Consider the following 6,057-nt stretch of genomic DNA (forward strand, 5'->3'; position numbering starts at 1 on the left):
ATGAAGCAGCAGCTCATGTTAATGCTGGCCCCAGTTCACACCCACAGCCCTGGGAGCAGCACCCAGCAGCAAGGGAACAGGCTGAGATGGGACGCAGACAGGAGCTGTCCGCAGAGCCCCTCACTGCCAGGTTATCAGGTCAAATCAGCGCTGTAAATAGGGGTGGAAACCTGTAAACACTGATGCTCCACAGACATCAGGGATGAGCACCTGTTACAGACACCCCATCCTCCTGGGGCAAGCACTCATCAGTGGTCCCAGCAGAGACCACCAGAAAGTTATCACACAGCCCTGGGAGCTGGGAACACGCAACGTGGAGGTCTGGACCTGCTTGGAGAGTTGGAGGCAATGGAGAAGTAAGGAGATTGTCTCCTACACCATCACTGCAGGCACATCCAAGTACTCAGACAGATGCTGCCCTGTCAAGCACACAGACTCAGTAGGGGCTGGGCAGCACAAACACTGGGAGACCAAATCAGCAGCAAATCCAGCTTTTCCAGGCTCCATCCTGTGCACCAAGGGGGGCGTCAACCTGGTGAGCTGCAGGCTGGGCACTGATGGGGCACAGTGGAAGAGAGCCAGGCTGGGGGTGCGAGAAGATGTGGGACCTGAAGTGTATCCCATTGTCACTGGGAGCTTGGCAGAACAGATTTGGAAGGAGCTGGGGTTGGTACAGGATGCTGTGAGCAGGATGGCTCCCGGGGAGAGCCCCTGACCAGCCTGCTGCAGGGGAGCATGCACACAGGGACCAGAGCAGCACATGGCTCCCTGAGGGTTTTTCCTCCAGATCTATAGAAATTGAGCTAAGAGGCAGCAAGGAGAAGGGTCATATTCTGTCCGGACAACTAGCTAAAAGATAGGAAACAAAAAGAATAAACCATCAGCTCTTAGATTGCAGAGTGTTTCCTGGGGAGCAAAGGCCTGGGTGCTGAGTAGGCACTGAGCACCCAAAAGCAGGGGAAGTGGTGGTTGGGCAAAGGCAATACTAAATAGTCTGGGGCAGCCAAAGCAAAAAGAGAACCAGGAGCTCACGGTGCTGAGCTATAACGCAGCAGAGGTAACGCAATACCAAGAGGTGTGAAGTTGTGCCATGGGGAAATGGCCCTGTGCACACTCAGACTGAAAAGCAGAAAGTCAAGTGGCAGGAATTGCTAGGAGAGGATTAGAAAACAAGGCAGAAAGTGTCCTCTGCTGTCGTAGAAACCTGCAGCACAACTAAAGCCCGAAATCCACTGCCCTGAGATATTGTGGAGACCAACAGTATAAAGTGTATTCAGAGAGGGTTAGAAAGTTAATGGTGGGTCTGTGTCAGTGCAGCAGGGCAGAGACCCAACTGCCTGTGCAGAAAACTGCTGCCCTGCTGACTTCCAGGAGTGGGGAGGGTTGCGGGGAGAAGGGACACCCTGGATTTGCCTTGTTTCTTTTATCTGCCTTAATCTGTGGAATTGCAGCAGACTCCTCTCAGACCAGCTCCCATGGTATTGCCTGTGTCACCTCCTCCTCCTCAAACCAGCCCAATCCCCCTGGCACAGCCAGGGGGTCCGCAGCTCTCTCCCATGCACCCAGAGGAGCTCAGCTCCGCAAGAACCCACAAGATCAGCTCCCTGGGACTGCAAGGTTGCGGAAGGACCCTTATAGCAACACATCCTGGCTTTCCCCAGAGGGGATCAAGGCTCATCCTGTTTCATCCCAGCGCTTCAGCACAGAACCCAGTAGAAGGGGAGCAAGCCCCTGTGCTGGACATCACCCCAAGCCCACTAAGTGCTCCAGATTTTGTGTCTTCTCACCCTTTTTTGAGTTCTAGGAGAGGAAAACCAAAGGGTGGTGACACAATAAAAGGCTTGAAAGGAGCATGTATCCTCCACCATGCAGCCACAGAGCTCCTCGTGCCATCCTGAGGGCAGCAGGAAGCTCCAGACAGACACAGATCTCACCTCAGCGCCTGGAGTCATGCTGGTGCCCAGAACCACGACTGGCCGCTGGGACTCGGAACACCCCACACACGATTTACAGATCTGATCTGTGAGATGTGCAGCCCACAGGGCCATACCAGCTCACTCCAGCAGCCATGGTCCCACACACCAGCAACTTCACCATCCTTATTGTACTGCTCCACTACTGCTCTGTAACCGCCTATTTATTCGTTCAATAGTGACTTGTAGATCATTAATGTCATTTGTCCAACCTCCTGCCTAGTCCCAGGCAGAGGATATCACCCAAGCAGCATCCTCACATCCTCAGCGTGTGGCCAATGCAGAGCATCACTTTGGAGGACATCCAGCCCTGAGTCAAAAGACTCTTGGAAGTGAAGGGCTTGCAGATCCCAGGGCAGATTCTTCCAGTGACTCATTACTGTTAACTGATGGAAATATGTCACTTATTTCCTGCCTGAACTGTCCCAGCTTTGGTTCAGCTCCCTCTAGAGCAGAAGGTCTCAACCCATGGTCTGCTGGCTCCCAGGAGCTGATAGACTACTACTGAGGGGTCTGCAAACTGGGAGACAGACAAGCATGGAGAGCTGCAGCTCACCTGGCGGGGTCTGCACTTCACCGGGGAGGGATGTGCTGGTGGAAGAATGCCAAAGAAGAGGAGCTCAAAGGCATTGTGCTACCTCTCCTCCTCTTCCAGCACCGGGGGATTTTCCCTCCTAGGAAGCAGTCTGTCACGGACACATCCATCACCAGAACTGATTTCTGCAGGAGAGCTGGCCTCCCTCCACACACCACAGCTTCAGGTCGGGGGGAAGGTTGAAAGAACATTATTTGAAGATTGTGTTTCCTTCCTCGAAGCAGTTGGTTTTCAACCAGCTGACTCCCAAAGCTGATGGGAGGACCTCCCTGTACCCCCTTTTCCTTGTTTCTGACCCCAGGGCCCAACACTCGTGCATGGCTTTCCAACTGATGAAAGCTGAAGTTTGCCCCTGCAATACTGTAATGAGAACAATTTTATATTGTCATCAGAGTCAGCTGCCACGGCAGCGAGTCAAAACAGAGCTCACATTTTCCAGCTCGCAGGGATGCTCGCCTGGTTATCCCCATCCAGAATGAATTACACAGACATCAAGTGCTCACAGCATCCTCCTCTCCCGCCACCCTTGCACTGAGCCCTTCTCCCTCTGGTGGCAACGGGAACATCCAGAGACCCTCCAAGTCCTGCTGACACCAGCTACGAGCTGCAAAAATCTATGGACATATGACAGCAATGTGTCATCTCCCAGCAGCTGAGCCCCTCCTGCCCTGGGGATGGGCACCCCAAACTCGGTGCTCCATTTGGAGGGAGCACCTCCTCCCTGCAGCTGATATTTTGCTCACTGCTGCTTCTTTCTAAACCCCAAAAGAAAGCAACCTAAGGCAGCAGAGAAGCTTTTGAGAAGCTGGATGGTAGCTATCTGCTGGGGGTATGACTCTCTGCAACAATTTGGGAAAGAGGGAGGAAGCAAAGGTTCCCTTTGTAGTGGGTGTTACAAAGCCAAGGAAGAGTTCTTGCATGCAAGGAAGAATTATTGCCCTCTGACATGCAGCGTGGCCGGGAGTGAGGCATCTGCCTGCTCCAGAGAGGCTGATGGGCACAGGAGCAGACATGAGCCTGCTCCTCACCCCACTCCCCAAGGAATGGCACCCAGCAGCCCTCCCTCCCTCCCTCCACACCAAACACCTTGAGACCCCCCCGGGCGTGCCCACAGATCCCTGGCCAGCCAGCACCCGGGAGAGGGTCTCCGTGACACCAGGGCAGAGGGGGTGAGCAGGGTCCCCCCGCAGCGGGTGCTCGCAGCCACACGAGGGTGCTGCAGCCCCGCGCAGGGGAGCGCAGTGCAGCCCGCGGTAGCCCAGCAGGGTTGGTGGGTGCAGAGCAGAGGCGCCCCCCCCCCCCACATCGTGCTGCTCTGCTCCACACCCCTCCCCACACAGGGACCCTCCACACCCCTCCTCCCTCTTCCCTGCCTGGGGCTGTCACCCACGTCGCCAACAGGGGACATCTTGGAGCTCAGCTCCAGAGCCGGCTGGGAAAAAACCCGGTGGATAAAGTTTTCCTTGTGCCAGCTTCACCCTCGTGTATGCCAGAGAGGAGCAGGGAACACCGTTGTCTTTTCCAGGGGAATAACCTCTGGGATGTCCACAGCTGTAGGGCTGCCTCTTCCTGCTCTCCCTACAAATCACGGGAATCCCAGTTCCTCAAGAGGAATACGGGAATTTGCATGGCAAAACCCCACAGATGAGATGGAAGAGCCCCACATCCGCTAGAGAAGATTTTGGGAGGGCAGAGAAGGCAGAGTGACCTGTGTCACAGGAGAGATGCCCAAGGTGGCATCTTGGACCCAGACCCCACCGGGGGGAAGGCCTGGATGCATGGGAGAGACCCGGGGAGTGGTGCAGGCGGGTAAGGAAGGGGTAAGCCCCAAGCTCAGGGGTAGGAGGGATCCTGGGGCTGAACTGGCTGGGTGCAGAGGGAGGCGAAGTGGCTTGTGCTGGGTCTCTGCTTGTTTTTCCCCCACCTCCAGACACCTTGGGCTCAGCAGGGCAGAGAGAAGACATATACTGGCAGCGTGAATCATATTTAAATATTATCTACCAAACTCTGTTGTTCTGCAGTCCCAGGTGGGTTTTTCAGTGTTGCCATTTCAGGTTTGAGCCAGGTGTGAAAACCAAATTTCTGGCACATACAACACACACACACCAAACCCCAGAGACTGGTAGATGCAACCACTGTCCCCACTCTCCTGGAGCTGTGGGAGACCCTGGGCACATCCTTCCCCAAACCTGATGCTGGGGCAGGAATTTGGGAGCTCTGGGCTTCAGGATGTTATTTGGGAGAAAGCAGGGGATGCTTTAGCTCATCGCTTGCCCCGCACACAGCAAACACCACGGGCTGTGCCCAGGGGAGAGCCAGGGGCTCCGGCCGCCTCGGTGCTGGGAGAGCCCTGGTGGGGCTTGGGCTGATCAGGCAGCCGAGAGCCAGGCTCTGTCCTGCCTCCCACAAACCTCCCCAGCATTTCAAAATAAGCACAATGGTTGGGCCTCTCTGAAGTTTGCCTTGTGGGCTTTTTCTGTTTGTTTTTTTGGAGCCAGGAGAGTTCACGTTCCCAAGCTTTTCCCTGCAGCCAGTACAGCAGGGTTTATTTTTTTTTAATAAAAAAGAAGAAAGCAGAGCTCTGCATGTAACCTTGGCTTCCCTGAGCAGGGCATCAGCCCCAGGCACCAAACAGGCAGTTTAGAAGAGGCTGAAGGAGCTGGCAGCTCTAGGGGTTGGGGGGGTTCTGCAGCCCCATTTCTTCCTTTCCACGCCAAAAATCTCAGTCCCAGCTACATCTCTAACCACAGCAACATGTATTGGAGAGAGTCCATTTTACAAAGCTGTTGCCTTTCTTATTTGAAAGCAAAAAGCATGAGGAAAAAAAAACCTACCAAGTGGAGCCATTTTGTCTATCTTAAACAGCAAATGCAGATCTGCACCGGTGGGGCAGCACCTCTCAAACATCAACAGTTTAAGAAAATAGGGGAAAACCAGGGAATTGAGGTGTTTGCCTCCCAGCAAGCTCCTAGCAAAAAGAGGGGGCTGCTGAGCTTGGAAAACACAGGCAGCTCCTCTGCATCATAAGCACAGAAATCTTATCTGAACTTCTCCAGCCCTCCACGATTTAAGCACCAGCATGGCTCTGCAGGTAAGAAGCGCCCAGCTGAGCACAGGCAGGGTGTGAAGTGAGTTTGCTGGGACAAAGCCCCTCAGACCAGTAGCCTGCTTTGGGGGAAGCTGGAATGGAGGTTTGGGTGAACACCAAGCTTTATAGCAACCTGCTACTCCGAGAAAGAAAACTGAGCAAGGCTGCTTTGCAAGCTCTGCTGAATGTAAATGATCAGCACAAATAATGCACACCTGGAAAAGAGCTTCCTTTGCAGGGCAGGTGAGTCTGGAGGAAAGGGACGTCTCTTTAGGAGTCCCGGGGCACTCCAGGCTCTGCAGCGGGGTTTAGCAAAGCGCTTTGCAGCTGGGGAGCCATCCTGCTGGGGCTGGACCCAGCTGCTACCCAGCTGCATCTGCTGCTCCCGAAGGAAGGATGTA

Source organism: Strix uralensis, chromosome 21 (assembly GCF_047716275.1).
Source record: "Strix uralensis isolate ZFMK-TIS-50842 chromosome 21, bStrUra1, whole genome shotgun sequence".
Lineage (NCBI taxonomy): Eukaryota > Metazoa > Chordata > Aves > Strigiformes > Strigidae > Strix > Strix uralensis.